This window comes from Lissotriton helveticus, chromosome 4_2 (genome assembly GCF_964261635.1).
Source record: "Lissotriton helveticus chromosome 4_2, aLisHel1.1, whole genome shotgun sequence".
NCBI lineage: Eukaryota > Metazoa > Chordata > Amphibia > Caudata > Salamandridae > Lissotriton > Lissotriton helveticus.
Window position 1 is genome coordinate 100552841 of NC_136064.1, and position 13843 is coordinate 100566683.

Sequence of the window (13843 nt, forward strand, 5' to 3'; positions counted from 1 at the left end):
GCCTTGCTTGACCGATGTTGCACTGTTAAGCCCAACACTTTCCCTGCTACCGCGCAGGCTGGAGTTGGAATACTAAATTATACTATTCCAACTCCAGCGCTTTCCCTAAGGCAAGTCGTTGTAACGGCTTGTGTGTTAATGGCACGTGTTGTAAAGACCCATTTGTGGTTCAGACCGCGTTGTTAAAGGAATGCGTAGTAAATGCCTGTTTTGTTTCCGACATACAACCGTGTCCAGCTCATCCGTGGCCATGGGCATTTCCACTCCTGGACCTGGCACCATGGTCACGGCTGCATCCAGGAGTCTGGAACTTTGGCGGTTAAACCTCAGATCCCAGGGTTGTTTCGTAGATGTGGCAGCCGACACCCAGCAGTCCAGGCGTCCAGCAGCTTTGAAGGTTTATCACCAGCATTGGGCTTCTTTTTCAAAATGGTGCCATTCTAGGAATTTAAAATCAGTCTCTTAAGCCCCTACAAAGGGGCTGGACCTTTTAAGGGATGGACTCTTGCTGCGGTTAGCAGTGTCCACCCTTTGGAACCAGAAGGCTGCACTCAGAGCCTTCCCGTTACAAACTGTTCTGGAAGCGATGGTCTGGTGGGAGGCTCTAGAAGAGTTTTATGCGTAAAGGACCAACCTTGTCTTCTACGATTCCTTCTCGGGATGTCCTGCAGGTTTTAAGAGCTCTTCAATCCTATTTATGAGCTCTTGCGTCACTTTTGCACCGCCAGTGCGTCACTTTTTGTGACGCACCAGCAGGGTAAAAAAAGGCGCCATGTTGCGTCATATTTACAAAGTGATGCATCTAGGTAGATGTGTCACTTTGTAAACCCCTGCGCCACATTATACCTGCGCCAGGTATAATGTATGCAGGGGTGGCGTTCTGACGCAAGAAAGGGTGGTAGAAGAGATGCCGTGAAATCTATGAGAATTCACTGCGTCACTTCTACGATGCAAATGCGTCAAAATCTTACGCCTGCCTCACAGCACGCGTAAGACTGGCGCAGGCAGGCACATTTGAAATGGGGCTTGCCCCATGTGAAATGACCCATTGATGGAGTTGCGTCACTTTCGTGACACACTCCAACAATGCGTCACTTTTGCACCTACAGATACGTCAGAAATACTGACGTATCTGTAACTCCTTGTGACATGATGCGTCATACTGTAAATATGACGCATCCAGCATGTCGCAAGGAGGGCGCAGTGAAAAGTGACGCATCACTGCTTTCACGCAGCGATGCGTCACTTTTCATAAATGAGGCCAAATAGATGTAAAGATACTCATGTATTAGGACAGAAGCACACACAGAAAATGCATCTGCAGTATATGAAGACCTTGAGAAGTGAACAGGCAACACATGCTACACCACACGCGTCACAGCCAACACATGCTACACCACACGCATCACAGCCAACACATGCTACACCACACGCGTCACAGCCAACACATGCTACACCACACGCGTCACAGCCAACACATGCTACACCACACGCGTCACAGCCAACACATGCCACACCACACGCGTCACAGCCAACACATGCTACACCACACGGGTCACAGCCAACACATGCTACACCACACGCGTCACAGCCAACACATGCTACACCACACGCGTCACAGCCAACACATGCCATACCACATGCGTCACAGCCAACACATGCTACACCACATGCGTCACAGCCAACACATGCTACACCACACGCGTCACAGCCAACACATGCCATACCACATGCGTCACAGCCAACACATGCTACACCACATGCGTCACAGCCAACACATGCTACACCACACGCGTCACAGCCAACACATGCCATACCACATGCGTCACAGCCAACACATGCCACACCACACGCGTCACAGCAACACATGCCACACCACATGCGTCACAGCCAACACATGCTACACCACACGCGTCCCAGCCAACACATGCCATACCACATGCGTCACAGCCAACACATGCCATACCACATGCGTCACAGCCAACACATGCTACACCACACGCGTCACAGCCAACACATGCCACACCACACGCGTCACAGCCAACACATGCTACACCACACGCGTCACAGCCAACACATGCTACACCACACGCGTCACAGCCAACACATGCTACACCACACGCGTCACAGCCAACACATGCTACACCACACGCGTCACAGCCAACACATGCTACACCACACGCGTCACAGCCAACACATGCTACACCACACGCGTCACAGCCAACACATGCTACACCACACGTGTCACAGCCAACACATGCCACACCACACGCGTCACAGCCAACACATGCTACACCACACGCGTCACAGCCAACACATGCTACACCACACGCGTCACAGCCAACACATGCCATACCACATGCGTCACAGCCAACACATGCCACACCACACGCGTCACAGCCAACACATGCCACACCACACGCGTCACAGCCAACACATGCTACACCACACGCGTCACAGCCAACACATGCCATACCACATGCGTCACAGCCAACACATGCTACACCACACGCGTCACAGCCAACACATGCCACACCACACGCGTCACAGCCAACACATGCTACACCACACGCGTCACAGCCAACACATGCTACACCACACGCGTCACAGCCAACACATGCCATACCACATGCGTCACAGCCAACACATGCCACACCACACGCGTCACAGCCAACACATGCCACACCACACGCGTCACAGCCAACACATGCTACACCACACGCGTCACAGCCAACACATGCCATACCACATGCGTCACAGCCAACACATGCCACACCACACGCGTCACAGCCAACACATGCTACACCACACGCGTCACAGCCAACACATGCCATACCACACGCGTCACAGCCAACACATGCTACACCACACGCGTCACAGCCAACACATGCCATACCACATGCGTCATAGCCAACACATGCTACACCACACGCGTCACAGCCAACACATGCTACACCACACGCGTCACAGCCAACACATGCCATACCACATGCGTCACAGCCAACACATGCTACACCACATGCGTCACAGCCAACACATGCTACACCACATGCGTCACAGCCAACACATGCTACACCACACGCGTCACAGCCAACACATGCCATACCACACGCGTCACAGCCAACACATGCTACACCACACGCGTCACAGCCAACACATGCCACACCACACGCGTCACAGCCAACACATGCTACACCACACGCGTCACAGCCAACACATGCTACACCACACGCGTCACAGCCAACACATGCCACACCACACGCGTCACAGCCAACACATGCTACACCACACGCGTCACAGCCAACACATGCTACACCACACGCGTCACAGCCAACACATGCTACACCACACGCGTCACAGCCAACACATGCTACACCACACGCGTCACAGCCAACACATGCTACACCACACGCGTCACAGCCAACACATGCTACACCACACGCGTCACAGCCAACACATGCCATACCACATGCGTCACAGCCAACACATGCTACACCACACGCGTCACAGGCAGCCAACACATGCCACACCACACGCGTCACAGCCAACACATGCTACACCACATGCGTCACAGCCAACACATGCTACACCACACGCGTCACAGCCAACACATGCCATACCACATGCGTCACAGCCAACACATGCCACACCACACGCGTCACAGCCAACACATGCCACACCACACGCGTCACAGCCAACACATGCTACACCACACGCGTCACAGCCAACACATGCCATACCACATGCGTCACAGCCAACACATGCCATACCACATGCGTCACAGCCAACACATGCCACACCACACGCGTCACAGCCAACACATGCCACACCGCACGCGTCACAGCCAACACATGCTACACCACACGCGTCACAGCCAACACATGCCATACCACATGCGTCACAGCCAACACATGCCATACCACATGCGTCACAGCCAACACATGCTACACCACACGCGTCACTCAAAATTAACAAGTATCGATAAAGTAAGTAATTGCCCCAAGTATGTGCAGCAATCAGAAGAGTAGACACTTTGGGCCACATGTATGAACACATTTTCCCATAGACACAGAATGGGTAAAACCCTTTGATACATCTGGCCCTTTGTTATCTTTAGTTCGACTGACCAATGTCTTAAACCCTCTACTTCCAAGTTAAGCAGATGAAAAAAATCAGCTATTACCAGGGCGCACCAGTTAGAGGGCGAGCCTCTGTCTAGAACAGTTCAAGGAACATCTACTCGTCAGATGTCTACCCCATGGGCCTTCTTCTACGGAGCCTCAATGAAAGACATGTGTGCAGCAGCTACATGGACAATTTCACATACATGCATGGCCAGGGCCGGACTGAGAACCAAAACCGGCCCCGGCAAAGTGCTCGGCCGGCCCCCCGGGGTGGAGGTCTGAGCTCTTTGCCTGGGCCGGTTTTCGGCCGATTTTGTTGCAGGGCCGATTTTGCAGCTATGCTGCATACACGGCCCTGTAACAAAAATGGCCCCCAGGGGCCTAAAACCGGCCGCCACACTTGCGGCGCGCCGGAGGATTGCCCGGGGCCCAAAACGGCCAGTCCGGCCCTGTGCATGGCTCATTGTAGACTTCAAGCGGGAGGAGACTCCTCCTCGGACCTTGAAGTAAAGGCCCTGGGGTCAGCAGAGCTGCTATCCTTCCAAGAAACTGTTGAAACAGCAGAAGCCAGGATGCAGCATGGTCCTATTTGTGCTGCAAAAGCCTGATCTTCAAAGAATTCACCAGGTCTGCAACCTGGGGTTCTCCTGTTTGCCTCCTGCACAATGCACTTTATACAGAACTAAAATGGCTGCCATAAACACCTGCTATTAATAAAAAAAGCTGCTTTGCACCCGGCACTTTATCTTGTACTGCCTTATTTTATTTTTGGGGCTCTCAGTTTTCATTGCTGTGTTGCTTAATTACCAAGTAGATGACTGTTAAGGTTTTAATTAACTGTACAATAACATTTGATGATGATGATGAATAGCATGGTAAATAAAGAGTATATTTTTTTTATTACTGGCAGTTTGATTAACTGCTTGGGTAATGACTCCACCAGTAAGGACTGGGACGAGGAAGATGAATGAGGAGGTAGTAACCGAGGGGCATATTACCAACAACTAGCGATATTTATCGCAAAATGGGCTTAGCGAGTTTTTTTTATCGCCAAGCATCGCATGATATTATCGCAGAGATAACGTGCTATTAGCAACGTTTATCTCTAAAGCGATAAAATATCCGATGATAGCGGCGAAATGCGTGAATATCGCTGAGAATACAGCGATATTCACGCATTAACGCCAATAGGGTCTTAGCCATAATGTCCACCTCCCATTGGATATACAGGTTAAGAAGTGGTCTGAGCAGGCGTTAGGTTTTGGAGATATTCGTGCTTATCGCGAATATTTCCATCGCTACCCCTGCTTTGATAATAGGCTATAGCGATGTTAGCAACTGTTTTTAGTCGCTAACAGGTTGGGTACACCCACTTTGCATGTCATTAGCGATAAATATTGCTGACATGCAAAGCGGGTCCCAAACCGCTCGCTATCGCCTACAAGCTGTCGCTAACTGCTGTTAGCGACAGCTTGCTAATAGGGCGATAGAATTATCACCGCTAAGCGGCCGAAAACGGCCGAAAACGGCCGCTAAAGAGGCGATAATCTCTTATCGCCCTCCTTGATAATATGCCCCCGGGTTACTTACTGGTAATCTTTATTACTCCGAACCCAGATCATCCTCATCACAGCCCTCGGGTTCCCTCCCTCCAGGAGAAACTGAGTTCGAACAGAAGGTAGTTATGGTTTCATGATACTTAGGTATATTATACTACTATATTCTCCTACCATGGTAGTTTACAACAGGAAACAGCGAGCGGCCATATTTGTAGTTTTTATTTTTGTTCAAACTTTCAATCTTTGGTGCCCGGGAGTAGAATTCCTCCAGTAAAGACGGTGATGAGAAACACCTGGACTCGGACTACTGAACATTACTGGTAGTTAAAGAGGCCAATCCCATGTACCGGGGACCGATGTATATAACAATCTTCCAGAAAAAACGCTGGGCTTGACAAACTGCAGAGTAGCGGAGGGGCTGCTGATGAACGCCCGCATGGGTCAGCCGCCACTTGACTGCGTAACTTAAGCTATGGAGGGTGCACTAACTTCATTCAGAATGCTGCAGCACGTGGCACCCAAGCATGCTGCACAGCTCCTGGGCCTTTGTGGCAATGTTTAAGAAAGCGCTAAACTCCAGAACTACTGGTTTTTCAAAGAATTTTACAGGAAAACCAAAGAGGAATGCAATCAAGTGTAGAGATGGGCGTAATTTGCGTAGTCGCATTACGAAAAGTTCTACGAAACGATAAAAAATCTCAGCGAGCTACACAGAATTCCGCGAGCATGCGGAATTGCTTGTTCCGCTAGTTCGCGATGCATTTTTCCTGTTCGGGGGCGCTGTTTGCGTGCTCGGGGGGAAATATCTCGTGAACTTGCCTACTTGCCGGATGTCCAATGGTGCATCCGAATGACGTGTTCGCGATCGCACACTCTCGCGGGATCCAGCAGCCAGCTACCAAAATCTCATGGCGCACGCAAACGGATAGGAAAACTCGTTGGTGAACGCAGGGATCCCGGTAAGTTGCTCCCATGCAAGCAACACGCATTTTGAAAGCGCAAACAAGGAAAAAAAATTGCTACGCCACAGATTACGGCATTTTTTGGCAATTTCGCGTTCTCCGCGGAACGCAGAATTTCCAAAATTCTGCAAATTCAGCGAGCGGAGCAGAATTTTCCTCCCAGGCCTAAGTAATATACATAGAGATGATTAAAAATCGTTGACAGGAATGAGTTCTGTAGATGAAATACAGAATTAAGATGCATTCAATACTAACTTCCCTGTAAAAGCTGCGGTGTAGCTTCCTGAGCTGCAGCAGGTGCAGCTGCACCGGGCCCAGAGACGTGAGGGGCCTACTAAATGTGCTGTTCTTTTTACAATTGAAAAAGCAGCCAGAGAGGCTCCATGTTCTTCATTTCACATCTTCACTTGCAGTGGACTATTTACCAAAGTCAAGAATTCTTGGGTCAGGGTCAGTCGCTTATAGTCTGAAAAGGCTCGCGTGGCACTCAGCAAAACAAGAGGAGGTTTTGCCCTTCTTAGACCCTACAATAGAAGCAGCACTTAATGTGTGCCGCCCTGGGAAATCAATAGTGGAAGTTTAGCCCTGTCTTTGTTCTTCATTAGTTAATTGCTTTTTTGCAAAACCAAACTCCAGGGGAATCCCTATCAGGCAAAAACGAAATATGTGGCATTCACATAGGCCTCATCTCCAAAAGAAGGCACTTAACAAAGCATCTCGGCCATTTATAATCAACCAAACAGTGTTGCTAAACTCACCAATTGTGCTCATTAAAGCATCTTAGAAGATCTTATAAAATGAAATTTGGAAGGCAAAAAGGGCATATAATGAATGGTTATGGGCAAAATTGTATCATGCCAGCAAAACAACCAACCTGAGAGCATTCTGGGGAACAGTTAATGCCCTTGAATATGGAAAAAGGAGCGCTAATAGTGCCAACATCTATGCTCTGTCGATCAATCAATCAGAACATTTATAAAGCCAACTACTCACTCCTGAGGGTCTCAAGGCACTGGGGGGGGGGGGAGCTACTGCTCTAATAGCCAGGTCTTGAGTAGTCTTTTGAAGGCTAGCAGGTCCTGGGTCTGCCGTAGGAGGATGGGGAGGGTGTTCCGGTTCTTGGCGGCGAGGTGGGAGAACAATCTGCAGGCAAAGGTCACTCTACAGATGCGGGGGATAATGGTGAGGGTGGGTCGGCGGCGCGGAGCTGGCGGTTGGGGGTGTAGAAAGTGAGTCGTCTGTTGAGGTACGTTGGTCCGGTGTCGCCTTGTGTGCGTGGGTGAGGAGCTTGAAGGTGATCCTCTTGTTGACGGGGAGCCTGTGCAGGTCTCTCAGGTGGGGTGTGATGTGGCTGCAGCGAGGGATGTCGAGGATCAGGCGTGCAGAGGCGCTCTGAATACGTTGTAGTCGTTTCAAGAGTTTGGCCGAGGTTCCTGCGTAGAGGGTGTTTCCATAGTCGAACCTGCTGCTGACGAGGGCCTGGGTGACCGTTCTTCTTGTCACGGTAGGGATCCAACTATAGATCTTGCAGAGCATGCAGAGGGTGTTGAAGCAAGAGGACGAGACAGAGCGGACTAGGCTCTGACAATGATGTATGTATGCCAGCTCCGCTAATCAACATACGCAGCACGAATAAAGGTCATGAATATTCCTATGATGATCAATTATTGGCATTTGAATCACCGCATGACGATATGGTAAAGGTACTGATAAGTATGAACAAATCGAACGGGCGCCAGGCCCAAAGGGGTCCCCGACGCCTTTTTTAAAGTCAGAATGGATTTATGGTCAAAATTTCTTTCACAATTGTTTGAAAACATCGTAAAATCTAAATTGTTCCCCGAATCCTGGCAAGGCAGAATAATACATCCAAACTATAAAAGTGGCGACGACAAAGGAAGTAATTGTAACCTTCCAAACCAGATTCCGCAGGGGACAGACAACAATTACGCACATGCTATTACTCACCATGCTAGCAGAGAAAGCAAAAAACAAAAGCCTTATATCTGTTTTGTTGTAAGAACAAAGGTACGTAGATACCTTAATTTTTTATGATATCTATCTGAAATTATCAAGGAGCACCCTTATGGATAGTTTTTTAAAACGGTTTTGAAATATAGCTTTCTTCTCACACAATCTTAATAATGCCCAGTTAAGCTTTGAGAAGAGGCACAAACACATTGTATATATTAAGCCATTTATTATTGTACAGGATATGCGTTTGTCCTAAATATAGCGTGTTTGAAGGGATAATTACTGGGCTGGGTGAGGCAGCTAAGACTGACTGCATGGATGTTTTCATCATTATAGAGACACATGGTGATTAATAATGAAATGAAATGTTATAACTATGTTGTGAATGAAATATTACCTTTATGATGTTGTATTCGAGTTCAACAGTCCAGTCTGGCAGGTTCTCCTTGAATCACTTCAATGTTGGTAATGAACTTGTTCAAAAGTTTGACGACTCTGTTTTAAGATTTTTTTTTCCCCCATGATTTCAATGATTTTTGTTAATTGGACAATAAATATTTACCGACTTAAAAAGAAAAGTTCTTCCTTTCACTGGGGCCCTTGACGCACTGGTCACGTGGCCCCTCGGCTTCACTGGATCCATGCCCCGTGTATCCCCGAGTGATGGCGCTCCCCCTGGGAAGGAAGTGACGGCTGCTGTGTCCAGATGCTGTGGCTACAGACTGGAGCTGGGAGACGGTCTCTGTGGTAAGGTTTGCCATCGGGGTCGAAAGACAACACACACACAGCCTGGGAGGGGGGGGGGGGGGGCTCCTAAGGACGGCTCTGTGGCCCGAAAGGCTTTGGGGCCACAGAAAGAAGAGAGGAACTACGAACACGAATGAAGGGTTTATTATTGAATAAAAATAAAGAAATGACCACTTCTCAACTACTTATTCGTAAGGACGCCTTTTGGTCTCCACTTACCAATTATTTTTTTCCTCATCTGCAATGCGTATCTGGGACAGCTCCTTTGTTTATCAACCACCATGAGCATTTTATTCTTTTCATCTATTATGCAGTTTTTATTATTCAAATGTACTGATATTATTCTTGTTTTTGGAACCAATGTGAGTACTATATTGTTGTAATTTTAATATAATATTTGATGAGGATACTACTCTACCTTCCTTTTCTCTCTTTTCTTTGCTTTCTTTTTTCTCTTCTTCTCCCCCTTTTTTTCTTTTCTTTCTCTGTTCTTTCTTTTTCTATCTTTTCCCCTTGAAAATTTGTAAAATGCTACTTTGTTTTTGGGTAATTTTTTTTTTAATTTTGATTTTCCTGTCTGGAATATCTCTATATTATTGATAGATTTCTTGTCTTCTTTATTCCATTATATTATATATCTAGTATATTACTCTTTGCTTTTTTCCTTATCAGTATTGTTGTATATCGTACCTATTCCTTATTTATTTCAATAAAGCTCTTTAAACAAACAAACAAAAAAATGTTTTAAATAAGCTAAGAAGTTTGAACTAAGATCATTGTGGTGTGGAATGGCTAAAAATAGATCACGAGGAACAACTGTACCCTTGTATCATGCTAAGCGCTCCGATGCCTTCGGTCCATGTCCGCGCTATATAAAATTGCACAAATAAAATGTATAAAAATAATCTGCCGTCCGGCACCCAGGGCGTAGTGAAGAAAGAGATCCCCGAAAACAACATTTCCTAGCCCCTCTGTTGATGCTGAGATGAGGGGACGCCTGGCACCTCTCTGCCAAAGCATGAATGAAGAACAAGCAACTGCGGTCCATCTAACCTTGGCATGATGCGAAACAACGCTAGATGGCGCTGCAAGACCACTAAAGTTTTGTTTTCCGTCGCGTGGCGCCTGGGAGGCCCGCACAGGCCCGGGGGCAGCTGAGCCTCGCCGGCTGCATTTTATTAATACTGACCAAGGCCCGCGCGGGCACGTGACCCGTCCCCGCACCCTCCCCTGCCCCCCACAGGGGAGCTGAGATTCCAGAAACCAGGCAGTCACTGATGGCAGGGGGGGAGGGGCGGGGCAATCAGTGATGGAGGACGTGTCACAGCTGCAAGTGACCCCGCATCAGGAGCAGGGTCTGGGAATCACGCGGCGGGGGTGGGGGGCAGAAGGAAGCGGCCCCTCTTCTATGGCCAGGGGACCACGGGTTATGTGGCAAGGAAGAGGAAATTACACGGCATAGCACGCCATGGAAAGATAATGATGCGGCTCATTAAGTGGCATTATTATCCAATCCTTAAACAGTGCATCGCATGGTGAGGCCCAGCACGCGCTCTCGGGGGAGCCGAGGACACCTGTCGTTGACCAACAATTAAAGATGTTTCTTGTATCTATGCAAGCTCAGGAGCGCCGCGTTATTAACACTACTATTTCCATTCCAGGCGCTAGGGTCGCCACCTTCATCGGAGACAAAACTGGCCCGTGGTGCACATATTGAGGGGCAGATTTACAAGCCCCTTGCGCCATTTTTGCGCCGCAGTGGCGTCACTTTTTGTGACGCAGCAGCAGCGCAAAAATGCGGCCCATTTACACCGTGATGCATCTAGGGAGATGCGTCACGTTGTAAAGCCCTGCGTCACATTATACCTGCCTCAGGTGTACTGTATGCAAGGGGGGCGTTCTGGCGCAAAAAAAGCCTCGAAGAAGTGACGCAGTGAAATCTACAAGATTTCACCGCGCCACTTCTAGGACGCCACTGCGTCAAATTCTTATGCCTGCTTGAAGCAGGCGTAAGGAGTGACGCAACCCAATGAGGATAGGCCTCCCCTGCATTGCTGGAGTTGCCTCGTGCTTGCAACACAACTCCAGCAAGGTGTGACTTTTGCGTCTACAGATGCGTCAGAATTTCTGACGCATCTGTCAATCCTTGCGCCATGGTGCACCATATTGTAAATACGGCGCACCCATAGTGGTGCAAGGCTTTCTAATCGTGGCGTAGGCAAAGTGACTACACTTAGGGGCAGATTTACAAGCCCCTTGCGCCACTTTTGCGTCATTTTTAACATGGAAAAAATGACGCAAAAGTGGCGCAAGGGGCTTGTAAATCTGCCCCTTAGTTTCTGTAAAGGCCCAACATAATAATTAAAAGGAACTTTAAATAAACTCCATTTATAACTTAGCCTTTCTGTCTTTCTTTACTTTAATTATCAGCCAGGGTTCCGTAAGGCACCTGTTAAAGTGCTTTCTACTTATAATTTCTCACTCTTGGTTGTATTTTGAACTTTGTCTTAAATTCACACTATCACTCATGGACGCAGCTCTCTTCTCATTAGGAAGCAGCTCTTTTAAGTGTTACCATATTTCGCGCCTCACTGGGGACATTTTCACGGAATGGTGCATGTTAGACGGGGACCTGGAGGGTCGGCCGAGCACAAGGGGAGAGGCCTCCGGTGAGGGCCGTCTCCAGCGATCGTACAGACAAGTAACTTCCCCCCCACAGATGGACACCACACGAAGGTCAGCTTAACACCTTTTATAGGCAATTCTTTGAGTAAGGTGGTACGATACAAGGAGATCAGGACACGATGATCCTCTCAATTCTAGTCTCTATTAGGGGAAGGGGGTAGCGGGACAGTCTTGGTACCTACAGGTACTGAGGTGAAACGGTGGTAGCTCACAATCCTCGAGCTCGGCGTTCGGACGGGTCAGACCGCGGCTGCGCCAGCAGGTCCCGAAGAGGTCGTAGGTGGCAACGGGCCGCGGCAGCGCCAGCAGGTCCCAGCGAGGATGACGGTTACAACGGGCCGCAGCAGCGCCAGCAGGTCCCACGAGGATGAACGGTGCAGAAGGCCGCGGCAGCGCCAGCAGGCAGGACAATATTTCACAAGGCAGGGCCGCGACAGCGCCAGCAGGCAGGACGATAGTTCACAAGGCAGGGCTGCGGCAGCGCCAGCAGTCCGTCAAGGATGAGTTCTTCTCGGTGTCTCTCGACTCCAGGATACAACTCCCTTCCCGCTCTGGGGCTGCCTCAGTTATAGGTCTGGCGCCCTTTGATGTCCGGACCCTCGCACTGGGAGGTCGGGAGGTCCGGAGGTCCGGGATGAGGGAGTCCAGACACCCAGCAGGGGGGTGGAGCCAGCACCCGGGGAGGCTGGGGGTGATCGGCACCTGGCGGGGGAGAGCTATCGACACTTCTTTCTCCCATTAACCTGCCAAGTGGTCCGTTCACCTCCTGGATGGATGGTGGTGCCGGGATATCTGGGCCCGGCCAGGCCCAGGGTTGGGGGTCGAGCCGAGGCCACGCGGCCGCGTGGTGCAGTGTCCAAGATGTCGGCTGGGCCGGGCAATGGGGTTGACGGGGGCCTGGGCCCGTGGCACAGAGAGATCCGGGAGCCGGCGTCCCGGAGGGGGACAGGTTGCGGGTTGCTTCTGCGGGTAGCACCCGGAGAGCCGATGTCTGGGCCCTGTCATGCGGGGAGGGAGCGAGCCCTTCGTGGGGCCTGTCCAACATGCGTCCCCCCCAGCTGAAGGCGGGGAGAGTCACCCATCCTCTTGGGGACTCTCCTCGTCGAGCCGGAAAAAGCGGGACAGGCCGTCCGCGTTGGCGTGGTCTTGGCCAGGGCGATGCTCCACAGTGAAGTCCATCCCCTGCAGGGAGATGGACCATCGCAATAGTTTGGGGTTCTCTCCCCGCATTTGCATTAGCCATTGCAGGGGCCGATGATCTGTTTGTACCCGGAAGTGGGTTCCGAAGAGGTAAGGCCGGAGCTTCTTGAGGGCCCATACTACTGCGAAGGCCTCTCGCTCAATGGTGCTCCAGCGCTGTTCTCGGGGCAGGAGGCGTCTGCTGAGGAAGGCCACTGGTTGGTCGACTCCCTCGGGGTTCAGTTGGGAGAGGACGGCCCCGATGCCATGGTCTGAGGCATCCGTCTGGACGATGAACTCACGGCTGTAGTCGGGGGCCTGGAGCACAGGAGCGGTGCACATGGCGGCTTTCAGCCTCTCGAAGGCCGCTTGACAGTCGGGAGTCCAGTTGACGGTTTTTGGGTTGGTCTTGGATGTGAGTTCCGTGAGGGGCCGAACAATGCTGCCATAGTCCTTCACGAACCGCCGATAGTATCCGGTGAGCCCCAAGAAGGCTCGGACCTCGGTTTGAGTTACGGGGGGCCGCCAGGACTGGATGGCAGCGATCTTGAGCTGGAGGGGGGCCACCAGACCGCTCCCCACTTGGTGTCCGAGGTAGGTCACGGACCCCTGG